Source organism: Hyla sarda, chromosome 7 (assembly GCF_029499605.1).
Source record: "Hyla sarda isolate aHylSar1 chromosome 7, aHylSar1.hap1, whole genome shotgun sequence".
Lineage (NCBI taxonomy): Eukaryota > Metazoa > Chordata > Amphibia > Anura > Hylidae > Hyla > Hyla sarda.
The window spans coordinates 34,670,752-34,698,194 of NC_079195.1; the positions used below are offsets into that span (position 1 = coordinate 34,670,752).

Sequence of the window (27,443 nt, forward strand, 5' to 3'; positions counted from 1 at the left end):
ACGCCAATCCCTCTCTGGCACAGAGGATCCACTACCTGCCAGCCGGCATCGTGACACATACAACTTTTTTTGAGGGATAAGACAGGTAATCTTTAACTAAGATAACATGAACTCCTCCAAGAGACATCATATGGTTGTCCATGACTTTATACAGAATCATAAAGACGAGGACTAAAACCTGTTTAAGTTCTACTACCTACAATGTGTTATGATGTCTCTTAAGACCAGTGTTTTCCAACCAGAGTGCCTCAAGCTGTTGCAAAAGGACAACTCTCAGCATGCCCGGACAGCCGTTGGCTGTCCGGGCATGCTGAGAGTGGTCCTTTTGCAACAGCTGGAGGCACCCTGGTTGGGAAACATTGCTTTAGACATAAGGCTAAGTGTGCACCCCTATAGCTACGTACCTGTCTATTAGGGATGCACGATATATCGCAAAAGCAATCAAATCGCGATTTTAGCTTTTTGAGATATAGCAATACGCCCCCCAGGGAAAACATGCGATTATCTGCTCAGGATGGCTCCCATGGCGGGGGCTGCAACAGCAGGTAAAAACTAATTTAAATACTAAAAGTCAGTGTTTCCCAACTAGGGGGCCTCCAGTTGTTGCAAAACTACAACTTTTAGCATGCCCGGACCGTGCATGCTGGGAGTAGTAGCTTCACAACAGCTGGAGGCACCCTGCTAGAAAAACACTGAGCTAAGGACGCAGGGAGAAAAAAAAAAAAAAAAACTTCTGCTCACCTAGTCCCGATCCCTGCAGATTCGTCTCCGTGTTCTCCGGAGTTTCCTCTCTTCTTAGTACAGGCAGTAGGACCTTTCCCTTTTCAGCCAATCACTGGCCGCAGTGGTGTCACGTGTCAAGCAAGTGATTGGCTGATGGGGAGAGGTCTTGTACTGCACTAATACACTGGGTTTCCCGGCTCCCGTCCGGGAAACCCAGTGTATTGGTGCAGTACAAAAATACAAGAATGTGACAGAAGGGGGGGGGGGGGGAATGTAACAAGGGGGGGGGGAATGTGACAAGGGGGATGTGACAAGGGGGGGAGAATGTGATTTGGGGGGAGAATGTGACAAGGGGGGATGTGACAAGGGGGGGAATGTGATAAGGGGGGATGTGAGAAGGGGGGGTGACAAGGGGGGATGTGACGGGGAGGAGAATGTGACAAGGGGGAGAATGTGATGGGGAAGAGAATGTGATGGGGAGGAGAATGTGATGGGGAAGATAATGTGATGGGGAGGAGAATGTGACGGGGAGGAGAATGTGATGGGGAGGAGAATGTGATGAGGAGGAGAATGTGATGAGGAGGAGAATGTGATGGGGAGGAGAATGTGACGGGGGTGGAGAATGTGATGAGGAGGAGAATGTGACGGGGGTGGAGAATGTGATGGGGAAGATAATGTGATGGGGAGGAGAATGTGACGGGGAGGAGAATGTGATGGGGAGGAGAATGTGATGGGGAGGAGAATGTGATGGGGAGGAGAATGTGACGGGGGTGGAGAATGTGACGGGGGAGGAGAATGTGATGGGGAGGAGAATGTGACGGTGGAGGAGAATGTGACGGGGGTGGAGAATGTGATGGGGGGAGAATGTGATGGGGAGGAGAATGTGATGGGGAGGAGAATGTGATGGGGAGGAGAATGTGATGGGGGAGAATGTGACGGGGGGGAGAATGTGATGGGGGAGATGTGAAATAGGCGGTGGGCATAAAATGGGTAGGTAGATGTGAAATGGAGGCGATTGGACATGAAATGGGGGGATTTCACAATTATTTTTATTATATCGCATATCGAAATCGCAATATTTAGGCCCAAAATCGCAATCGCACATTTTCCCCCTATCATGCAGCCCTACTGTCTATGCTGTCACACATGGTCCAGTTACATGGCTTTGCACTATGCATGAGACCTGAAGACTTTTCTTCTTCTGCCCATTCCATCATACTGCAAATGGTTTTGTACGACGCCAAATCTATCTGCAGGCAGCCGGACATGCACTTTCATATAATGGTGTAATCTGGATAATACCTGAAATAAACAAGTCCTTTAAATAATTCAGCAGCTGATTATCTGGTCGTTCCCTGTAAATCATTGATTCCTGACCCAGGATGAGCGGGATTTACTGAAGGACAATTAAAGATGCAGAATATAAAGCAGCTACTCGTGGCGTTCACCACTGCCGGCGTGCACCTTCCAAGGTCTTTTCAGGGCTACATATTTAATGTGAGCTTGTGGGACAAATAAAAAATAAATATCCCTAATCTCGAAGCATGAGATTGTTATGACTGTTTAACAATGCACAATTTATTGTGGCTACGGCTTTGGAAAATAATTATAAAATTGGTGCAAAAAAGTGTGTTTTACAGATTTGCTACGAAGGACACTTCCTAAAATCTGGTCACAAGTAATGTAAAAAATATAATATAAAAATTGTGAAAAATCTAAACAATATAAGGTAAAATATATAAATAATAAATACACCAATTTAGGTGAAATATATACTGTATAATCAAAATAATGAGAAAAATATAATAAAAATAAATACAGCATTTTATGTGAAATCTATAATCAATATAATGTGAAAAAATATAATAAAAAAATACAGCAATTTATGTGAAATATATAGTCAATATAATGTCAAATATATAAATAATAAATACAGCAATTTATGTGAAACATATAATCAATATAATGTGAAAAAAATATAATAAATAATAAATACAGCGATCTATGTGAAATATATAATCAAGATAATGTGAAAAATATAATTCAAAAAAATAAATACAGCAATTTATGTGAAATATATAATCAATATATTATGAAAAATATAATAAAAAATAAATACAGCAATTTATGTGAAATATGTAATCAATATAATGTGAAAAATATAATTAAAAAAATAAATACAGCAATTTATGTGAAATATATAGTCAATATAATGTCAAATATATAAATAATAAATACAGCAATTTATGTGAAATATATAATCAAGATAATGTGAAAAATATAATTAAAAAAATAAATACAGCAATTTATGTGAAATATATAATCAAGATAATGTGAAAAATATAATTTAAAAAATTAATGCAGCAATCTATGTGAAATGTATAATCTATACAATGAGAAATTTATCAATAATAAGTATAGCGATCTATCAGAATTGATCGGATCAGAAAAATTATGAAAACATTTCACAGTTTTCCTCGCATGTTTTCTGCTGTGGAACTGAGCCGCGTATCAGGAACTGTCCGGAGCAGGAGAGGTTTGCTATAGGAAATTGCTCCTGCTATGGACAGTTCCTGCCATGGACAGAGGTGGCAGCATAGAGCACTGTAGTCAGACTGGAAAGAACAACACAACTTCCTCTGGAGCAATGGAAGGTGTATTGGATATAATAAATTAGACTATAATTGAAAATCCAAAGATTGTGCTTCAATTATAATAAAGTATAGAATTTTATTAAAAATATTATAATAGACTGATAAAAAAAAGTTCCACCTCACAAGGGGCCCTTGTGAGAGGGGTATACATTTACCTAAAAATATGAACTGACACTGGTAAATAGTGTAAACTATTTTTTCTAATTTTTCAATCACAGAATGCACTAATAAACTGAAACAGTAAATAACATGTGCTGATATATGCTGAAACAGTAAAAGACACTTGGTTGCTGGATAGTCTCTTTAAAGGAGTACTCCGGTGCTCACTTTTCTTATTTTATCCGTTCAGGGCTGAAAAATAAAAGAAAACGCACTTTCTCTTACCTGCCTAGGCTCCCCCGGAGCTCCGGTACAGGTGTTCGGTCCCCGGGCTGTATTCTTCTTACTTCCAGTTAGCCCGACACGCCACACGGAGCTTCAACCTATCACCGGCCGCAGCGATGTCCCGCCTCGGCCAGTGATAGGTTGAAGCTCCGTATGACGTGTCGGGATAACAGGAAGTAAGAAGAATACAGCCTGGGGACCGAACACCTGTACCGGAGTGTACCGGGGGAGCCTAGGCAGGTAAGAGAAAGTGTGTTTTCTTTTATTTTTCAGCCCCGAACGGATAAAATAAGAAAAGTAAGAAAAAAGAAGAAAAATCCACTACACCTTCCTTGAGGGCTGGGTATTTTTTTGTCCTTTTTGTATATTTTAACATTGGCACCATAGGTGCATTACCCATTTGTCCTCGGTAGGTTATACAATTGTGAGCTGCACATACTTTTTCCCTAATTTACAAATCTGTTTAACTTTCTGGCACCAGATGATTTGAAAAAATTTGTTTTCCACCGGAGTACCCCATTAAAGAGGTACTCCGCAGCTCAGCGTTTGGAACAAACTGTTCCAAACGCTGGAGCCGGCGCCGGGAGCTTATGATGTCATTGCCGGCCCCGGTAGCTTATGATGTCATAGCCCCGCCCCCTCATGGCGTCACGGCCTGCCCCCTCAATGCAAGTCTATGGGAGGGGGCGTCACGCCCCCTCCCATAGACTTGCATTGAGGGGGCAGGGCGTGACGGCACGAGGGGACGGGGCTATGATGGCACGATCTCCCGGCGCCTGCTCCTGCCGGCGCCGGTAGCTTATGTTGTCATAGCTGGCGCCGGTAGCTTATGATGTCATAGCACAGCTCGCTCATGACGTCACGGCCTGCCCCCTCAATGCAATTCTATGGGAGGGGGCGTCACGCCCCCTCCCATAGACTTGCATTGAGTGGGCAGGGCGTGACGGCACAAGGGGGCGGGGCTATGACGGCACAAGCTCCCGGCACCTGCTCCAGCGTTCGGAACAGTTTGTTCCAAACGCTGAGCAGCAGAGTACCCCTTTAAGCATTAACTGTTCCAAACGCTGGAGCCGGCGCCGGGAGCTTATGACGTCATAGCCCCGCCCACTCATGACGTCACGACCTGCCCCCTCAATGCAAGTCTATGGGAGGGGGCGTCACGCCCCCTCCCATAGACTTGCATTGAGGGAGCAGGGCGTGACGGCACGAGGGGGCGGGGCTATGACGGCAAGAGCTCCCGGCGCCGGTTCCAGTGTTCGGAACAGTTTGTTCCAGACGCTGAGCAGCGGAGTACCCCTTTAAGCATGATCATTCTCTAGTGCATCTGCCTAGATTTATCCGGTGGTCTAACAGGATGGAGGCTACTTCTGTATGGACCTGCTGGAGGCATTCACACAAGCATATGACTCTACAGTATGGCCTACGGTTTGCATACATTAATGTAGTCCCGACAGATTGTTGTTTAGCAATAGTCCAATAGCGATACGATAACGACGGGGCGGGGCGGTGAATTTTGCACCTACATGAAGTGACTTGCATTGTTTTCGAGTGTGCGCTCGTGCTGCCAGCGCTTCCTGTTTAGCAGCGTGTTGAAACAATCATGTTGTACATATGCTTTCAGGTGAATGGAATGCATCAGCCCCATATGACAAGGGCCAGCATGGGTGTTCCTGGTACGTGTGGCAATAAACAAGCCTTTGTAGGTCAGATGGAGTGCAGCTGTGAAGCATTACTTCTGGGGAGCCTGGAACTAGAACAGAAAACACCAGCAGCATCTTCGGATCTCCCCACCAAGGTTATCTGGGAATGGTGGGGCCCCTGTACAAATAGGCCCCATTGTTGGCCTCAACTACAGAACGATCCCTCTGTGCACAGTGAGGGGAACTCGCCTGAGGGTGATGTTGTTGGCTGTTAGGGTGGCATTGTGTAAACCAGCAAAATGATGGGGGCCTTTTTTTGTGGGGGGGGGGGGGGGATTTGTAATGATGGTCTAAAGCTGGTCCTAGATGGTGGCCGGGATCCCCTACACTTAAAGAGGGATCCTGCTGCACAAGGAGTTTACCCAAACTTTCAGAGAATTTGTAGTTCAGATAAAGTGTTTAAAGGGGTACTCCGGTGTAAAACAAATTTTTTTTTTTCAATCAACTGGTGCCGAAAAGTTAAACAGATTTGTAAATTACTTCTATTTAAAAAAAATCTTAATCCTTCCAGTACTTATCAGATGCTGTATGCTCTAGAGGAAGTTGTGTGGTTCTTTCCGGTCTGACCATAGTGCTCTCTGCTGACACCTCTGTCCATGTAAGTGGGAGCAAATCCCCATAGCAAACCTATCCTTCTCTGGAGAGGTGTCAGCCGAGAGCACTGTGGTCAGACAGAAAGGAAATTCCAAAAGCAAAGAATTTCCTCTGGAGGGGTATTCCAGAATTTTTTTTTTATGTGACTATGCCACAGGGGCTGTAAAGTTAGTGTAGTCCATAATATACTGTCTGTACCTGTGTGTGACGGTTTTCTCACAATTCTTAGGTAATTTTCACCCCAATATTTATTTTTACCAGCATACAAAATGACTGTTGTCTCAGATTTTTCCCAGATGCAATGCGGCCGAGACCTGACTCACTAGTCAGCTGATGACAGGGAGCCTGTCTGCTTCAATGGGAGGAGCGATCACTTGGTGGGAGAGAGATCAATCTGCAACTAATGCAACAGCTGGAGGCACCCTGATTGAAAACCACAGGTCTTTTGAATGGATGCAGCTCATTTATGTTTCAATGGGTGGGGTGGCTGATGTGTGAGAGGGAGGAAAATGGAATTATGGGATTTGTAGGCAAAAGAAGAAAACTCAAACAGGAAATACCAGTTCACAGAAAGCTAGCCACAGTGTTATGGTAATCTTATGACATAGCCATTTAGCCCCAAGACAAGCGCAGAGCCTTCCTAAGCATGTCCATTACTGTCTGCCAGGTAGGTACTAAAATCACCTTATGGTGGAGAACCCCTTTAATCCTTTCAGTAGTTATCAGCTGCTGTATGCTTCAGAGGAAGTTATGTTCTTTACAATCTGACCACAGTGCTCTCTGCTGCCACCTCTAAATGTGTCAGGAACTGTCCAGAGTAGGAGCACATTCCGATAGAGAACCTCTCCTGCTCCGGACAATTCCTGACATGGACAGAGGTGTCAGCAGAGAGCACTGTGGTCAGACTGGAAGGAAATTCAAAAAGAGAAGAACTTCCTCTGTAGTATACAGCAGCTGATAACTACTGAAAGGATTAAGATTTTTGAATAGAAGTAATTTACAAATCTGTAAAACTTTCTGGCACCAGTTGAAAAAAAAATAATTCTCTGGAATATCCCTTTGAGCTATATTATATGGGTGTGGTAACCGGGTGTGATGAGGGCAGATGTTGTTGCACTGGGGCAGATGGCATTAACCCCTTGTGTTCGTGACGCCAGGGCATGGTTTATCCTTAACCACCCGAAGGTATACCGCTGGATCCTGGGCTAGGCATGGTGGCAATAAAGACTCCAACGCCAAGTTAAGGATAACGGTAGCTTTACTGAGGGTAGACAGATGGTAAAGTCTATACAGTTCAGCCAGGACCCACGGAGGTGACCAGTGACTCAGAGACCGGGCTTGCTGGGACTTGTAGTAGGACTGGGCAATATAAAGCAGGTCACACTGACAACTGACAGTTGCTGACAGGGACTTGACTTGACTGATGACTGACAAAGCTATGACTGTAGATGACTTAAATTGACTGTGGCTGCAGATTTGATCTGAGGCCTCCAATGACTCTGGACACACAGCAAAGACTCAGGAACTAAGAGACCGATCTAGCTCCACCCAGGGCTTATATGGGGTCTCCCCTGGGATCACCTGGTCACTGAAACCTCCTGGGTAACAATCACATGATAAGTCACATGGTAAACAGTCTCAAAGTGACAGCGCTTTCTGAACACATTACATTAGAAACATATTTACATGGGGGACAGTTGCAAGGGGGCCCAGAGGACACTCCAAGTCAGTGACACTTCTGTGAAATCCCACTGTCCACTCAGGAAGCAACACTGATTGACAATCAATTTCACATTATGTTGGGCAAATGGAACAGACAACAGGTGGAAATTATAGGCAATTTGCAAGACACCCCCAATAAAGGAGTGGTTCTGCAGGTGGTGACCACAGACCACTTCTCAGTTCCTATGCTTCCTGGCTGATGTTTTGGTCACTTTTGAATGCTGGCAGTGCTTTCACTCTAGTGGTAGCATGGGACGGAGTCTACAACCCACACAAGTGGCTCAGGTAGTGCAGCTCATCCAGGATGACACATCAATGCGAGCTGTGGCAAGAAGGTTTGCTGTGTCAGTCAGCGTAGTGTCCAGAGCATGGGGGCGCTACCAGGAGACAGGCCAGTACATCAGGAGATGTGGAGGAGGCCGTAGGAGGGCAACAACCCAGCAGCAGGACCGCTACCTCTGCCTTTGTGCAAGGAGGAGAACTGCCAGAGCCCTGCAAAATGACCTCCAGCAGGCCACAAATGTGCATGTGTCCACTCAAACGGTCAGAAACAGACTCCATGAGGGTGGTATAAGAGCCCGACGTCCACAGGTGGGGGTTGTGCTTACAGGACCTTTGGCATTTGCCAGAGCAAACCAAGATTGGCAAATTCACCACTGGCGCCCTGTGCTCTTCACAGATGAAAGGTTCACACTGAGCACAAGTGACAGACATGACAGAGTCTGGAGACGCCGTAGAGAACGTTCTGCTGCCTGCATCATCCTCCAGTATGACTGGTTTGGCGGTGGGTCAGTAATGGTGTGGGGTGGCATTTCTTTGGGGGGGGGGGCGCACAGCCGGAGGTAGCCTGACTGCCATTAGGTACCAAGATGAGATCCTCAGACCCCTTGTGAGACCATATGCTGGTGCAATTGGCCCTGGATTCCTCCTAATGCAAGACAATGCTAGACCTCATGTGGCTGGAGTGTGTCAGCAGTTCCTGTAGCAGGAAGGCATTGATGCTATGGAGTGGCCCACCCGTTCCCCAGACCTGAATCCGATTGAGCACATCTGGGACGTCTCGCTCCATGCACCACAGACTGTCCAGGAGTTGGCGGATGCTTTAGTCCAGGTCGGGGAGGACATCCCTCAGGAGACCATCCTCCACCTCATCAGGACCATGCCCAGGCATTGTAGGGAGGTCATACGGGCACGTGGAGGCCACACACACTACTGAGCCTCATTGTGACTTGTTTTAAGGACATTACATAAAGTTGGATCAGCCTGTAGTGGGGTTTTCCACTGTGATTTTGAGTGTGACTCCATATCCAGACCTCCAAGGGTTCATACATTTGATTTCCATTGATAATTTTTGTGTGATTTTGTTGTCAGCGCATTCAACTATGTAAAGACGAAAGTATTTCATACGATTAGCTCATTCAGATCTAGGATGTGTTATCTTAATGTTCCCTTTATTATTTTGGAGCAGTGTATTTACTACTACTACTAGATCAGTACTTCCCAACCAGGGTGCCTCCAGCTGTTGCAAAACGACAACTCCCAGCATGCCCGGACAGCCGAAGGCTGTCCGGGCATGCTGGGAGTTGTCGTTTTGCAACAGCTGGAGACACCTTGGTTGGGAAACACTGATCTAGATAGCTGTAGTAAAATTTTGTCCAGTCCATGGCTTCCTCACAACCCCCCACCCCCTGATCTTGTGCAGCTATCCTCCCGCAGGTCAGAGCTAAATTCAATCTCTCTCTGTACAGTCAGCCCTGCTCCCTCCCTGAAGCGCCTGTCGCACTGAGTTATGTGCGGCCAAGCCTGAGAACTGGATGGAGCACCTGACCCTTCATTAACCCATTCTGTACAGCCATCCATGCATTGGCTTTGGATTGAGCATTGGGTTGTGTTATGACGTGGGGACAGGGTTCAGAAGAATACTTAGGAAAGAGAGGACCCCACAACTACCATATTAAGACGGAATTGCAGGATTTTTTCAGCTTTTGAGCCCCTGATACCAAGTTATGATACTGTGTAATTTGCTTTTATTACAGCTTTGTTGCGTTTTTATGTACAGGACCCACAGCCGGAAGTGCTGTAGTGCAAATCTTTTTATTGTATTGTTGTCTATGACCTTTCCCAGCATTCCATGCGGCCAGAGACAATATAAGTCACATGGGGGGGGGGGGGGGGGGGGCGGGGCGGGGGAGACTTATCAATACCTGTCCAGAGGAAAAGTTACCCAGGTGCCCATAGCAACCAATCAGATCTCTACTTTCATTTTGCAGGGGCCTTGTTAAAAATGAAAGAAGAAATCTGATTGGTTGCTATGGGCAACTGGGCAACTTTTCCTCTGCACAGGTTTTATACCTCCCAACTGTCCTGGATTGAGCAAGACAGTCCCATTTTCGGGGTCATGTCCCACTGTCCTGGAATGGCCCCCTTCTGTCCCACTTGTAAGCAGGCCCGGCCCACCACATAGACATATAAGGCAGCTGCCTGCAGCGCACCCGATCGCAGCCTCAGTTTTCCTTTTTTTTTTAGGAAGCCCTAAGACAATAATGGCGGGGCTGCGCTCCTCTATCTAGTTACCTGCTGTCAGGAGCGCAGCACCGTCACATTACCCGCTCCCTCCGCCGGCCTAGATGCTGATGTTATAGGACCTGTGATGATGTCACTTTCATGTGACCATCATGTGACCGTGCAGAATAGATGTAATGGTGGTTGAAGGACCTGTGTGATGCTGTGGAGGAGGCTGAGCTGAGCTGGAGTGGAGCCGCATGTCACCCCAGTAGTGAGGTGATTACATGAGGAGGGGGTTTGTTACAGCGTGTCACCCCAGTAGTAAGGAGATTACATGATGAGGAGGTTTGTTACAGTGTGTCATCCCAGTAGTAAGGAGATTACATGAGGAGGAGGTTTGTTACAGTGTGTCACCCCAGTAGTAAGGAGATTACATGATGAGGAGGTTTGTTACAGTGTGTCACCCCAGTAGTAAGGAGATTACATGAGGAGGAGATTTGTTACAGTGTGTCACCCCAGTAGTAAGGAGATTACATGAGGAGGAGGTTTGTTACAGTGTGTCACCCCAGTAGTAAGGAGATTACATGAGGAGGAGGTTTGTTACAGTGTGTCATCCCAGTAGTAAGGAGATTACATGAGGAGGAGGTTTGTTACAGTGTGTCATCCCAGTAGTAAGGAGATTACATGAGGAGGAGGTTTGTTACAGTGTGTCATCCCAGTAGTAAGGAGATTACATGAGGAGGAGGTTTGTTACAGTGTGTCATCCCAGTAGTAAGGAGATTACATGAGGAGGAGGTTTGTTACAGTGTGTCACCCCAGTAGTAAGGAGATTACATGATGAGGAGGTTTGTTACAGTGTGTCATCCCAGTAGTAAGAAGATTACATGAGGAGGAGGTTTGTTACAGTGTGTCACCCCAGTAGTAAGGTGATTACATGAGGAGGGGGTTTGTTACAGTGTGTCACCCCAGTAGTAAGGAGATTACATGAGGAGGAGGTTTGTTACAGTGTGTCACCCCAGTAGTAAGGAGATTACATGAGGAGGGGGTTTGTTACAGTATGTCACCCCAGTAGTAAGGAGATTACATAAGGAGGGGGTTTGTTACAGTGTGTCACCCCAGTAGTAAGGAGATTACATGAGGAGGAGGTTTGTCACAGTGTGTCACCCCAGTAGTAAGGAGATTACATGAGGAGGACATTTGTTACAGTGTGTCACCCCAGTAGTAAGGAGATTACATGAGGAGGAGGTTTGTTACAGTGTGTCACCCCTGTAGTAAGGAGATTACATGATGAGGAGGTTTGTTACAGTGTGTCACCCCAGTAGTAAGGAGATTACATGATGAGGAGGTTTGTTACAGTGTGTCATCCCAGTAGTAAGAAGATTACATGAGGAGGAGGTTTGTTACAGTGTGTCACCCCAGTAGTAAGGTGATTACATGAGGAGGGGGTTTGTTACAGTGTGTCACCCCAGTAGTAAGGAGATTACATGAGGAGGAGATTTGTTACAGTGTGTCACCCCAGTAGTAAGGAGATTACATGAGGAGGGGGTTTGTTACAGTATGTCACCCCAGTAGTAAGGAGATTACATAAGGAGGGGGTTTGTTACAGTGTGTCACCCCAGTAGTAAGGAGATTACATGAGGAGGAGGTTTGTCACAGTGTGTCACCCCAGTAGTAAGGAGATTACATGAGGAGGAGGAGGTTTGTTACAGTGTGTCACCCCAGTAGTAAGGAGATTACATGAGGAGGAGGTTTGTTACAGTGTGTCACCCCAGTAGTAAGGAGATTACATGGGGAGGAGGCTTGTTACAGTGTGTCACTCCAGTAGTAAAGAGATTACATGAGGAGGGGGGTGCGTTACAGTGTGTCACCCCAGTAGTAAGGAGATTACATGAGGAGGTTTGTTACAGTGTGTCACCCCAGTAGTAAGGAGATTACATGAGGAGGAGGTTTGTTACAGTGTGTCACCCCTGTAGTAAGGAGATTACATGATGAGGAGGTTTGTTACAGTGTGTCACCCCAGTAGTAAGGAGATTACATGAGGAGGACATTTGTTACAGTGTGTCACCCCAGTAGTAAGGAGATAACATGAGGAGGGGGTTTGTTACTGTGATGTCCCAGTACGGGATATGTTCCTACAGTCCTGTGAGGTTGAGTCCCTGTACGTCCTCAGGGCTCTCCTGCAGTGTTCCCCCATAATGTGTATAGGTTGTATGTTAAGTTTAAAGAACCTTTGACGTGGGTCACATGATTGCTAGTCATGTGATAATGTTTGTCACATGTTTAAGTCATATGTTTGTTACCCAGAGAGCACCAGGTGACCAGCAGCTAGCCTATCAGCTCCTAGCACAGCCCCCCTTCATAAGGAAGTGAGGAGCTGCAATCAGTCTCTTTTCTCTCTTGTGTTTCTCTTTCTGCTGAGATCAAGTCCAGTCCAGACGTCTCAGGGTCGGTGTCCAGCACATCTGGAGGCCTCAACCATTGAACCATTGCTAGATGGGCGGGTGCTTCGGAGGCTGGCTAACTTTATTGCTCCGGTCTCCGGGCGCCCCCATCCAGAGTGCGCTCTATGCAGCTGCCTATTTTGCCTATAGGCAGAGCCGGCCCTGACTTTGGTAGTAGGTCAGAGACTGACACTTAAATAGTAGGATTCTTATAAGTGGAATCAAATGAGCCTTATACTGCTATGCACAGAAATCCCCCGAATCCGTATTATGTGCTCATTGCGCCCCCTCTGGTTGACTGAAATAATCATTGGCTTTGAACAATAACAACAACAACAACAAAACCTCTATGCTACAAGACTGTAACGCTGCAGCTGCTATTCCCAGGTCGCCTGGCCTCCCTCTCTCCGTACATGCGCCAATCTCGCCCTCGCCAGGGCCCTCGACGCCGTGAATTCTGCTATACAGCTGACCCCAATACAAAGCTATGGGGAATGGAGCATTAGCTTCTGTTATTGACTCCCAGCACGTTCCCTACAAGGTGGTGCGCGGCCACGCTATGATTCAGCATCCCTATCCGTAACACGTTTTTTTTGTTTTTTTTTCTTCCTTGCTTTGTTCCTTTTTTTTTTTTTTTGTGCATTGCTCTGCTCCCCATTAAGCTTTAAGCTGCCCCTTCCCCCACCTTCCTCCTACTTCTTTCTCCCTCTGGAAGCTGCCAGCGCTCTGCTTCCTCAAGCAGAAAGTCACATGACTTTTCTCGTGAGCCAGGCCAAGAATTTAAAGCGCAAGGAGGAAAAAAAAAAATAAAAAAAATAATAAGCGAGATGGCGTGACGGCGCTATTTCTTTTGTTCCGCTCGGCAGTCACCTTATTTAAAAAATTATAATAAAAAAATTATAAAAAAAAAAAAAAGAAATTGTAGCAATGGAGGCTTTTTACGGATAAGCACGTAAGGATTTTTTCCTGGGGACAGGACGTCGAAGAGTTAAGTCCGAGTCCCCAATGTAGCCCTTATTTTAGTTAGGAGGAAGGCGGTAGCGGCGGGCGGGTTTTTCTTCCTTAACTATCTGAGTTTAGGAGTTTTTTTTTAATTGGAATTGATAGCGGCTGGATTTCCATATATCTGGTGTTTCCTAACCAGGGGGCCTCCAGCTGTTGCAAAACTACAACTCCCAGTATGCCCGGACAGCCGAAGGCTGTCCGGGCATGCTGGGAGTTGTAGTTTTGCAACAGCTGGAGGCACCCTGGTTAGGAAACACTGTCTTAGAAGATCTAGAGGATTTGACCCTATTGATAGTCGCAGAGGCGGCATCGCTTATGGGGTAAGGGTCACAATTCCGCAAGCAGATTATATCGTTACAAATTAAAGTCAATGGGTTCCGCTTTGGGATTTTCCATTTGCGTAATTCCGCAGCGGAAAATTCTACGTGTGACCCTACCCTTAAAAGGTTATGTTAAGATAGCCATGGGGCCGGATAAGCATTTGAATAACAACTATCTTAACATAACCATTTATGGGTAGGGGAGTCTGGCAGCAGTTTTGCCTTATCTCTATTGAAAACACATGCATGCTCAGCCAGGCTGAGTGTGCACGTGCACAAACGGACTGCAGGAGATAGCCATGGCGCCGAATAAGCATTCGGATAACAGCTATCTCCTGCAGTCGGTTCGCACACATGCGCACTCGGCTTGGCTGAGCATGCATGTGTTTTTAATAGAGATAAGGCAAAACTGCTGCTAGACTCCCCTACCCTTCAAAGGTTATGTTAAGATAGCTGTTATCCAAATGCTTATTCACCACCATTGTCATCTCTTTGTCAGTTCGAAGATATGCGCACTCGGCTTGGCTGAACATGCATGTGTTTTTAATAGAGATAAGGCAAAGCTGCTGCTAGACTGCCCTACCCTTAAAAGTTTATGTTATGATAGCGGTCATCCAAATGCTTATTCGGCACCATGGCTATCTCCTGCAGTCGGTTTGCGCACATGCACACTCGGCTTGGTTGAGCATGCATGTATTTTCAATAGAGATAAGGCAAAAAGCTGCTGCCAGACTCCCCTACCCTTAAAATGTTATGGTAAGATAGGTGTTATCAAAATGCTTATTCGGCACCATGGCTATCTCCTGCAGTCGGTTCGCACACGTGCACACTCAGCCTGGCTGAACATACATGTGTTTTCAATAGAGATAAGGCAAAACTGCTGCCAGACTCCCCTACCCATAAAAGGTTATGTTAAGATAGTTGTTATTCAAATGCTCATTCCCCACCATTGTTATCTCTTTGTCAGTTCGTACACATGCGCACTCGGCTTGGTTGAGCATGCATGTGTTTTCAATAGCGATAAGGCAAAACTGCTGCCAGACTCCCCTACCCATAAAAGGTTATGTTAAGATAGCTGTTATCTGAATGTTTATTCACCACCATTGTTATCTCTTTATCAGTTCGTACACATTGCGCACTCGGCTTGGTTGAGCATGCATGTGTTTTCAATAGAGATAAGGCAAAGCTGCTGCCAGACTCCTCTACCTGACAACAAAAGGAATGGCTATTTGAAATAGAAGCCAATCCTTTTCTGCCACCAGCTCTCTGTCAGGGATTTTCTCCTGCTCTGGACAGTTCCTGACACGGACAGAGGTGTCAGCAGAGAGCACTGTGGTCAGACTGGAAAGAACTACACAACTTCCTCTGGAGCATACAGCAGCTGACAAGTACTGGAAGGATTAAGATTCTTATATAGAAGTCATTTATAAATCTGTATAACTTTCTAGCACAAGTTGATTTGAAAAAATGTTTTTCTTTTCTCCAGAGTACCCCTTTAGTGTGTATGTTGGCCTCCGACTTTTCCCTGACAGAGAGGTGGTGGTAGAAAAGGATTAGGCTACTTTATCAACTTTACTTTATCCTTTTGTTTTCAGGCTGAAGAGTCTGGCAGCAGACATGGTCTTATCTCTATTTAAAGGAGTTATCCAGAAATAGAAAAACAGAGCTAATTTCTTTTAAAAACAGCTCCAAGTCTGTCCCCAGGTTGTGTGTGGTATTACAACTTGGCTCTATTCACTTCAGTGGAAATGAGCTGCAGAACCACACCCAACCTGGAGACAGACGGGGGAGTGTTTTTAAAAAAAAGAAATTTTAGTTCTGTTTTTCTATTTCTGGATAACCCCTTTAAAACACATGCATGCTCAGCCAAGCCGAGTGTGCATGTGTATGAACTGATTGAATGAGAAAGCAGTGGTGCCGAATGATGCATTTGGTTAAAGGGGTATTCCATGAAAAAACTTTTTTTTTATATATCAACTGGCTCCAGAAAGTTAAACAGATTTGTAAATTACTTCTATTAAAAAATCTTAATCCTTTCAATAATTATCAACTGCTGAAGTTGAGTTGTTGTTTTCTGTCTGGCAACAGTGTGCAGTTCCCGAGACAAGCAGAGATGTCAGCAGAGAGCAGAGTAGAAGAGGTTTGCTATGGGGATTTGCTTCTAAACTGGGCAGTTCCCGAGACAGGTGTCATCAGAGAGCACTTAGACAGAAAAGACAGCTCAACTTCAGCAGCTCATAAGTACTGAAAGGATTAAGATTTTTTAATAGAAGTAATTTACAAATCTGTTTAACTTTCTGGAGCCAGTCAAATATGCAGCGGAAAACCCGCAAAAACAAAAAGCGCGTGAACGCACCCTTAGGGTACGTTCACACAGGCGGATTACCTGCAGAATTTCCGCAGCGTATTTTGCTACCATTGACTTCAATGGGTCATCGGAAAAACCGTAATAGAGGCAGTTTTGCAGATTTTCCTTCTGACCCATTGAATTCAATGGAAGCAAATTCGCTGCGGAAATTATGCAGGTAATCCGCCTGTGTGAACGTACCCTAAGGGTTATCCAGGATTACAAAAACAGAGCTGATTTTTATTTATTTAGTTATTTATTTATTTTTTCAAAAAAAAAACAGCACCACATCTGTCTTCAGGTTGTGTGTGGTATTGCAGCTCAGTTCCACTAAAATGAAGGGAAGCAACTTGTAATACCGCACACAACCTGAGGACAGGCGTGGCACTGTTACTGGAGTAAATTACCAAAGGAAAATTAAAAAAGGAAAGAAAAAAATGCTGCACTGTGATTGGCTGCTACGGGCTTCTATGTTTTCAGCTTCCATGTCGTTTAGAGCCTATGTATAGTCTTTCCAAACACGGGTGGGATATATTCATGGTGCTGTCCCCTGACAAATACGACAAATACGTAGAAATACAACAGCTGGGAATTGTTAGCCAGAGGGGCAGGCGCTAACTCCGTTTATACTGGTGGTCTCAAACTGTGGCCCTCCAGATGTTGCAAAACTTCCATTCCCAGCATGCTGGGAGTGGAAGTTTTGCAACATCTGGAGGGTCACAGTTTGAGACCACTGGTCTATACATTGAACTGTCTCCACTGAACGAAACCGTCCTCACTTTTATATTCATGCAGCTTCTTACTTAGCAATTCCCCCAATTCAGTGTCTATATTGGAACAGCTCCAGCTTCCAGAGGAGGAAGGAGACTGATTCTGCTCAGCACTACAAATTAGAACAATGTGTGTTAATATATATGGGACTGCAGGGACTCTTCCGGAGGGGACCTAGAGATGGTACAGGACCATGTTCTGTACCGGGACACTATATATATATATATATATATATATATATATATATATATATATATATATTCACACATGGGCCCATAGGGTTTTATTCATGTAACACCATGAGAATTCACTGGTTGTTGCGTTTTACCTTTTTTTTTTAATTTATTTCTTTTATATGAAATGACAACAAGACAACAAAAATTGTTAAAGCTATTGGCCTTTTTGTCAAACAATGTAAAGCTGAGGTTAGTTTTCTAAAATTGTGAAGAAAAAAGGTAACATTTCAATGAATTTTTTAAAAGTAGCAGGAGACTGTAATGAAGATTCCAACTTTGTATTCTTAGAATACATCATTAAAGGGGTTATCCAGGGGAATTTTTTTTTAAAATATATATATCAACTGGCTCTAGAAAGTTAAACAGATTTGTAAATTACTTCTATTAAAAAATATGAATCCTTTCAGTACTTATGAGCTGCTGAAGGTGAGTTGTTCTTTTCTGTCTAAGTGCTCTCTGATAAGACCTGTCTCGGGAACTGTCCAGAGTAGAAGCAAATCCCCATAGAAAACCTCTTCTACTCCGTGCAGTTCCAGAGACAAGCAGAGATATCAGCAGAGAGCACTGTTGCCAGACAGAAGAGAACAACTGAACTTCAGCAGCTGATAATTATTGGAAGGATTAATATTTTTTTAATAGAAGTAATTTACAAATCTGTTTAACTTTCTGGAGCCAGTTGATATATATATATATATATATATATATATATATATATATATATATCTAAGTTTTTTCCTGGAATACCCCTTTAATGTTGAAGCCCTGGAGAACCCCATTATAGCCAAATTCTGTGATTTCCAAGCAAAAATAAATAAATAATATATATATATATAAAATGAAGATTCACAATTTCTGACACAGTGAAATTTCAGGTGATGCATCGAACCAAACGATTTTGTGTGCTCCGTAATGGTTCTATGTTCCTTTTACACCTCCATTATTCTACACCTAAACATTACATTTAGATTCCCGTTTTGCATTAAACCATAGCAACCAATTAGACGCTGACTTTAAGTTCCACCAGACAAATTACAGCTAATTACTGATTGATTTGATTTGGGGATTTTTTTTTTCCAGGTGGGATAGACACTATATTCCATTCTGTAAGCCGCTATATATGAATGTCACCTCCCCAAGTTATATAATGCCTAGCGCAAGACATAACTTAAAGGGGTTATCCACCATAATGGGACTTTGGTACTTACCTGCAGACAATAATGAATCTGCTCGGTAAGGATCCGCACTTGTCTTGGGGCTAAATGGCTGTGTTGGGAGTCTTTCTTTTTGTGAAATAGCTGTTTCCTGTTGGAGTTCCCTCCCTCCAACTACAAGTCCCTAGATCCCTTGTTTGCCCCCTCCCTTAGAATTGTATTGAGGGTGCGTGGGTGATGTCACGATAGGCGTGGTCATGACGTCACGACCCCCGCAGCCAGCAGTGGAGTACCCCTTTAAGGCCTCGTAATTCCAGACAGCACATGAATATACTACAACTGTGTATCATTGACCAGTAGGCGTCCATGTGCTGATATATGGCGCTCACAGCCTCCGTTTTTCTGGGAGCAATGCCTCCGCCATATCACTAAATCTTTGTGACTAAACCCTGGACATTGCTATTTGATCAGCTTGGCCAAATGTCCATATCAATTCTTTTAGAGATGGTGGATTGAGTGGCTGCCAGTCTCCTCTGGTGAGTAATATCTTTTTGGAACACAATGGAACTGGCCAGAAAAAAACGAATATTTATGAGAACTGATGATCGGAATAGCTTGCTATTAACCAGTCATATGCCCACGTGCATTGCAAACTCCTCATAGAATTAGGGCATATTTTTGGCATCTTCTAGAAAGGATTAATGGGTTTATCCAGGAAAAAACTTTTTTTATATAAATCATCTGGCTCCAGAAAGTTAAACAGATTTGTAAATTACTTCTATTAAAAAAATCTTAATCCTTCCAATAGTTATTAGCTTCTGAAGTTGAGTTGTTGTTTTCTGTCTAACTGCTCTCTGATGACACCTGTCTCGGGAACTGTCCAGAGTAGAAGCAAATCCCCATAGCAAACCTCTTCTACTCTGTGCAGTTCCCGAGACAAGCAGAAATGTCAGCAGAGAGCACTGTTGCCAGACAGAAAAGAACAACTCAACTTCAGCAGCTGATAATTATTGAAGGGATTAAGATTTTTTAATAGAAGTAATTTACAAATCTGTTTAACTTTCTGGAGCCAGTTGATGACCTGACCTATGTCAAAAGGACCCCTTAGCTTACAATTCCAACAACGTTAAACATAGATGTCATTGGAAGAGATGAGTGTTATAAGGCAAGAGCCATATAATGTATATACTGTAGTAGGCCTTAGATTCATGGTTTGAATGTTAAAGGGGTATTCCAGGAATTTTTTTATTTTTTTTTATTTGACTATGCTACAGGGGCTGTAAAGTTAGTGAAGTTCATAATATAGTGTCTGTCCCTGTGACAGTGGTCTCGCAATTCTTATGTGAGTTTTCGCCCTGATATTTATTTTAACAGCATACAAAATTACTCAGGTCTTGGGATTTCCCAGATTGCAGTTCGTCGAGACCTGACATCACTAGTCAGTTGTGCAAAGGAAACCTGTCCTGCTTCAATGGGTGGAGCGATCGCTGGGTGGGAGAGATTATTTTCCCCCTGATTAGAGAACACTGGTCTTTTGAATGGATGCAGCTCATTTGTGCTGCAATGGGTGGGGTGGCTGATATGTGGGAGGGAGGAAGAAACTTTACACTTACAAGCGTGGAACTATTGGATGTGTAGTTTAAGAGACCAAACTCCAACAGGAAATACCCAGTTAACAAAAGTATAGCCTGGCAGGTATGTACTAAAATCACCTTATGGTGGTTAACTCCTTTAAAGGGGTCCTCCGGTGGAAAACTTTTTTTTTTTTTTTTTTTAAATCAACTGGTGCCAGAAACTTAAACAGATTTGTAAATTACTTCTATAAAAAAAAAAAAAATCTTAATCCTTCCAGTACTTATTAGCGGCTGTATACTACAGAGGAAATGATTTTCTTTTTGGAACACAGTGCTCTCTGCTGACATCACCAGCACAGTGCTCTCTGCTAACATCTCTGTCCATTTTAAGAACTGTCCAGAGTAGGAGAGAAAATCCCCAAAGCAAACATATGCTGCTCTGGACAGTTCCTAAAATGGACAGAGATGTCAGCAGAGAGCACTGTGTTCCAAAAAAAAGAAGATTTCCTCTGTAGTATTCAGCAGCTAATAAGTAATGGAAGGATTAAGATTTTTTAATAGAAGTCATTTACAAATCTGTTTAACTTTCTGGCACCAGTTGATTTAAAAAAAAAAAAATAAAGTTTTCCACCGGAGTACCCCTTTAATATGTCATTGAAATGTCCATTTCAATGATTAAATTTGCTACTTGGGGGTAAATAGGGGCACTATTACCAGCCTGGACCGGCCTTGGTATAGTTATAAAGAGGGAAGAAAGTGCTAAAGGGGTCCGAAAACCTCACCAAAAACACATGCGCACTCAGATGGGCATGTACCAATGCCAACAGCTATCTAATACGTATGGCCAACTTTAGTGTTGCTCGCGAATATTCGCAATTCGAATATTATTCGCGAATATCGCATATTCGCGAATTTGCGAATTTCGCGAATATAGCGCTATATATTCGTAATTACGAATATTCGTTTTTTTTGTTGTTTTTTTTCTTCACAGTACACATCACAGTGATCACCCCTCTCTGCTTCCAGCTTGTGTGGTGTAAAGAAGGCTGTAATACTACTGTGTGAGACTGGCGTGCGAAAATTCGCATATACGAAAATTCGCATACGCTAATTTTCGCATATGCGAATTTCCACATATGCTACTTTTCGCATGCGCGTATTTTCGCATACGCGAAAATAAAACGAGCATATAACGAATATGCGAATATTCGCGAATATATGACGAATATTCGTCCATATATTCGCGAATATTCGCGAATTCGAATATGGCCTATGCCGCTCAACACTAGCCAACTTTACGCTCAGGCGCACAGTCATTTTACAGATTCAACTTTATACATATGGAGGATTTTTATTATGGATATCTATGAGAAAAAAATTAAAAACATGGTATGTTCCATGGTGGTATTTAGAGATGAGCGAACTTACAGTAAATTCGATTCGTCACGAACTTCTCGGCTCGGCGGTTGATGACTTTTCCTGCATAAATTAGTTCAGCTTTCCGGTGCTCCGGTGGGCTGGAAAAGGTGGATACAGTCCTAGGAGACTCTTTCCTAGGAATGTATCCACCTTTTCCAGCCCACCGGAGCACCGGAAAGCTGAACTCATTTATGCAGGAAAAGTCAGCAACTGCCGAGCCGAGAAGTTTGTGACGAATCGAATTTACTGTAAGTTCGCTCATCTCTAGTGGTATTCCCTAGAGATATGGTTCTACGGGAAAATATGGCGGCACCATTAAAAGTGTCTATGGGGGAGATTTATCAAAACCTGTGCAGAGGAAGAGTGGTGCAGTTGCCCATAGCAACCAATCAGATTGTGTCTTTCATTTTTCCCAGGCCTCTCTATAAAAATGAAAGAAGCGATCTGATTGGTTGCTATGGGCAACTTTACCACTCTTCCTCTGCACAGGTTTTGATAAATCTCCCCCCATTGACTCCATATTGTGAAGCCATAAGAGCCATGTGCCACATACGTTCCTGAGTCCTGAGTGCTTCAATTCGCAACCTCCCCAGAAACTATATTTTATTGCCTGTGTGGCCTTTTTCCAGATGAATGTTTTCTCGAAAAAAAGACGGCTGCACGCTCCCTGGATCGGGGGGTCACCTCTTAGAGTCGATAAGACACAAAAGGCTCAGCGCAGAGCTGTTGTCATTATACGGCGCAGTCATTAGAGGCATGAGGCTCTGCACTGATCTGCGGGCTTTATTTCCCCTACAGCGTCTTGTAACATCTGAATCACTGCTGTTTCACGTTCATCCTCCATGATTTAATGATTTTCTGCTTGTGACCTCACAACTCTGTTGCTGTGGAAATGATGCAGTTACGAGCCAGGCTTGAACTTCTCATCGCCCCAGCGCTGCCCTTTGGTTAGAAGTAGTTTAGAGCCTATTTATAGTCTGTTCAAACACGGATGGGATATATTCATGGCGCTGTCCCCTGACAAATACGTAGTCTGGACCTTCCCAAGAAATACAACAGCCGGAAAATTCTCCACCGGAGAGGCAGACGCTTACTCCGTCTAAAACAAAAGAAAGGTTCGGCACTCGTGTCCCGTAGTGGTGAACGCGGAAGGCAGTACACAGGTAGAAAAGAAATCCTGACACTCACTGTAATCTTCTGCCAAGTGTCACTTGTTTATTTACACAGTGCTGGTAACAAGAATAGACGCGTTTCGGCCAAAGCCTTACTCAGACTGACATCTGAGTCTGAGTAAGGCTTTGGCCGAAACGCGTCTATTCTTGTTACAAGCGCTGTGTAAATAAACAAGTGACACTTGGCAGAAGATTACAGTAACAAGAATAGACGCGTTTCGGCCAAAGCCTTACTCAGACTCAGATGTCAGTCTGAGTAAGGCTTTGGCCGAAACCTGTCTATTCTTGTTACTAGCACTGTGTAAATAAACACGTAACACTTGGCAGAAGATTACAGTGAGTGTCGGGATTTCTTTTCTACCTGCTTACTCAGTCTATACCAGTGGTCTCAAAATGTGGCCCTCCAGATGTTGCAAAACTTCCACTCCCAGCATGCCCGGACAGCCAACGGCTGTCCGGGCATGCTGGGAGTGGAAGTTTTGCAACATCTGAAAGGCCGTAGTTTGAGACCACTGGTCTATACATTGAACTGTCTCCACTGAACGCAACCGTCCTCACTTGTATATTCATGCAACTTCTTACTTAGCAATTCCCCCAATTCATTGTCTATATTGGAACAGCTCGGACATCCATGCCTGACTGCGAGAGCCACTTTATCTTCTTCATGTTATCATCCACAGGGTCCAGCTTCTACCATGATGATATGCAGGGCTGGTGCAAGGATTTTTGCCACCCTAGGCAAAAGCTAATATTGCTGCCCCCTTGACCCCGCTATTGACACCCCACTGTCACCCCCCCCCCCCCATGTAATCTCCTTACTTTTAGGGTGATACACTGTAACAAACCCCCTCCTCATGTAATCTCCTTATTACTGGGGTGACACACTGTAACAAACCCCCTCCTCATGTAATCACCTTACTACTGGGGTGACACACTGTAACAAACCTCCCCCTCAAGTAATCTCCTTACTACTAGGGTGACACACTGTAACAAACCTCCTTCTCATGTAATCTCCTTACTACTGGGGTGACACACTGTAACAAACCCCCTACTCATATAATCACCTTACTACTGGGGTGACACACTGTAACAAACCTCCTCCTCATGTAATCTCCTTACTACTGGGGAGACAGACTGTAACAAACCTCCTCCTCATGTAATCTCCTTACTACTGGGTTGACACACTGTAACAAACCTCCTCCTCAAGTAATCTCCTTACTACTGGGGTGACACACTGTAACAAACCTCCTCCTCATGTAATCTCCTTACTACTGGGGTGACACACTGTAACAAACCTCCTCCTCATGTAATCTCCTTACTACTGGGGGGAACACACTGTAACAAACCTCCTCGTGTAATCTCCTTTCTACTGGGGTGACACACTGTAACAGACCTCTTCCTCATGTTATCTCCTTACTACTGGGGTGACACACTGTAAAAAACCTCCTCCTCATGTTATCTCCTTACTACTGGGGTGACACACTGTAACAAACCTCCTCCTCATGTAATCTCCTTACTACTGGGGTGACACACTGTAACAAACCTCCTCCTCATGTAATCTCCTTACTTCTGGGGTGACACACTGTAACAAACCTCCTCCTCATGTAATCTCCTTACTACTGGGGTGACACACTGTAACAAAGCCCCTCCTTATGTAATATCTCCATACTGTTGAGGTAACACACTGGGGAGGGGGGTGTCAGAGAGACGGATGTTATGATGCTGTCAGGATGCTGGATGGAGGAGAGGAGTGCTGCATGCAGTGGTGCTGCGCTCCTCTTACAGACTGAGGAATGCTAATTATTATTGTACGGGGGGGGGGGGGATTCGGTGGTATTGAGTGCATGCTGTCAGGATGTCAGTTCAATGAAAGTGGTGCTGGCTGTGAGTGGGTGGTTCAGAAGCTGTAGGCTCAGTTTCTTGCAGCGGGCAGGGCAGCACCCCCCCTTAAGAGGGCGCCCTAGGTGGCTGCCTATTCTGCCTATACTGTATCCTGAAATAAAGACAAAGGCAGAGTTTCCTACTGCGTAATATCGTTTGTGCAGGAGATTGTAACGCGTCTAGAAAACAGTTAGTAGTACAGGTTTGCTCACCTGGTGGAGTTGTGTGAGACACAACTGCTATATGCGCATGAATAGAAAAGTGGTGCTGCTTCCCGGAGTCGGCGTCAGGGCATCCCTAGCCGATCTGTAGATAGCGAATAAATCTTGGAAATGCCTGGTTGTAGCGCAAACCACAACGACATCTGCTTGTTATATGCAAAGGTTACTTTATTTAAGCCAAACAACGCGTTTCGAGGCAGCAGTGCCTCTTCCTCAGGTAAAAGGCTTGTGTGGACACTGCTGCCTCGAAACGCGTTGTTGTTTGGCTTAAATAAAGTAACCTTTGCATCTAACAAGCAGATGTCCTTGTGGTTTGCGCTTCAACCAGGCTTTTCCAATATTTATTCACCATTTTGCCTATAGGCAGAGGCGGCCCTGATGATATGACTAGTATTACCACTTCACTTTTTTTTAGGTGGGTTTTTGGTAAAAAAAAAAATTGGATATGACCCTCCCTTTTTTTTTTTTACCACTATAGCAGAGGTGGGATCCAGCCAGTTCACAAATACTGGTTTTTAAGGTCACATTCGGTTCTCCAAGCTTGGTATTTGAATGGCACCCATACACGACAATGGACATAAGTGTACCCGTTGGGGTTTTGTAAACTATTAGGCTATTGCTGCCTCTATTTTTTATGGGCTACCCTGTTTGGGTTTACATAAAGAAGTGAGGAAACGCCATAGGCTATGCTCACATCTCGGAATCTCCGCGGGCATATTATGCTGGCGCTAGGACAGCACGGGAATGCACTTTGTTATAGGTGGATATACATTCCGTGCGGAGTCTTCAGAAAAAATGAACAGGATCGTTCTTTCTGCAAACACAGAATTTGGAAACATCTGGCACGGAAATGTCACCACGTGCACTGTGCAGCAGAATCCCATTGAATTCATTGGGACTCTGCTGCAGCAGAATCTCTGTGCAGAATGCCAAGCAGAATCTGCACGGTAATTCTGACATGTGAACATGGCCTTAGGGTAATGTTGACTCTTTAGCCATGGTCTGAAAATTTTGGAGAATCGACAGGTACAACAGCAACTAGAGATGGCATAATCTGCCTTCCGTAACATTTTGCCATGTACATTTAACCTAAATCCGTTTCCAAAACATCTCCAAATAAAGAATTTCCTGACCCTAAACTGGAAATAGACCCAAAAAATTCCTACTGTACTTACTGTACTTCTTAAGCCTGTTTACATCCTTATCTCAGATCCTACTATCACACTAGCCAGGGCTGGATCTAGGTGAGTGAAGGACCTTAGGCAAAAAAAAATATTACCCTCCCTTTTTTGGAAGGAAGTCAAGGGAGATTAGCTCAGGAACGCCAGACTAAATCATAAAGCCTAAATTATATTATGATATAGTTCTCAAGTTATAGCACCATATAGTGCCCAAGTAATACCCCTATTTAAAGCCCAAATACTATGACCATATAGTGTCCAAGTAATACTGCCCTAGTGTTCACATAATACCATCATATACTGCCCAAGTAATACCACTATATAGAGCCCAAGTAGTGCCACCATAGTCCAATAAAGAAGAAAGAAGCGGAGCACCTGTTTCACGCCTCTGAGCGTGAAACAGCATTGTCGTCCAGGTGTGAAGCTCCTGCCGCTCCAGCTCTGCTTGGTCCAGGGGTGTCAGAATGTCCAAACCTACCGGTTTTTGATCCCACTGCCATAGGAACATTCCATTCACATCCACTTTTCTGCCCGCAAGCAGTGCCCGGTTTGTGCTCTTTTGATTCATTTGTGCAAATGCCACCATAGTGTTCAAATAATACCATCATATATGTCCAATTAATAACATTAAATTTTGAACCCAAATAATATTAACATAGAATGCCCGATAGCACCATACAATGTTACACCATATATCACCATATAGTGCCCAAGTAATACCACTATAAAGAGCATAAATAATATTACCATATAGTGCCCTAGTAGTACCACTATAGTGTTTAAATACCGTAATACCATCATACATTTCCCATATAATATATTTAAAGCCAAAAAAAAACATAGAATGCCCAAGTAATAGCACCAAACAGTGTTTAAATAATACCACCATAGAGTGCCTAAGTAATACTACTTTATAGAGCACAAATAATATTGCCATATATTGCCCAAGTATAGTGTTCAATAATATAGTGTTCAATAATACCACCATATAATGCCTAAGTAATATCACTATATAGAGACCAAATGTTCTATGTATATATATATATATATATATATATATATATATATATATATATATACACACACACACACCGTATATACTCGAGTATAAGCCGAGTTTTTCAGCACGATTTTTCGTGCTGAAAACGCCCCCCTCAGCTTATACTCGAGTGAACTCTCCGCCTGTCAATCCCTTCTCAGTGGTCTTCAACCTGCAGACCTCCAGATGTTGCAAAACTACAACTCCCAGCATGCCCGGCTGTCCGGGCATGCTGGGAGTTGTAGTTTTGCAACATCTGGAGGTCCGCAGGTTGAAGACCACTGATCAAGGGATTGACAGGCGGTGATGATGAAGGGGGGGATGATGACGGGGGTCTGGATGATTACATGGGGGGATGATGTATTTCCCACCTTGGGCTTATAGTCGAGTCAATAACTTTTCC

The 27,443-nt window shown here is 44.1% G+C and overlaps 1 protein-coding gene and 1 long non-coding RNA gene across 6 annotated transcripts in view; one reads left to right on the forward strand and one right to left on the reverse strand.

Annotated features, from left to right (window-relative positions):
- Positions 1-27,443, reverse strand: part of LDB1 (LIM domain binding 1) — a 236,549-nt gene that overhangs the window by 172,818 nt on the left and 36,288 nt on the right. The window lies entirely within an intron of this gene.
- The window catches only part of LOC130282775 (uncharacterized), a 61,990-nt gene continuing 39,983 nt past the window's right edge, over positions 5,437-27,443 (forward strand). For 3 of the 4 annotated variants that reach the window (XR_008846529.1, XR_008846528.1, XR_008846531.1), the window contains exon 1: positions 10,202-10,553. This is a non-coding gene — a long non-coding RNA (uncharacterized LOC130282775). Of the gene's footprint in view, positions 5,557-10,201; positions 10,554-27,443 lie in introns of those variants that run through there. The other variant, XR_008846533.1, reaches the window with a different exon arrangement.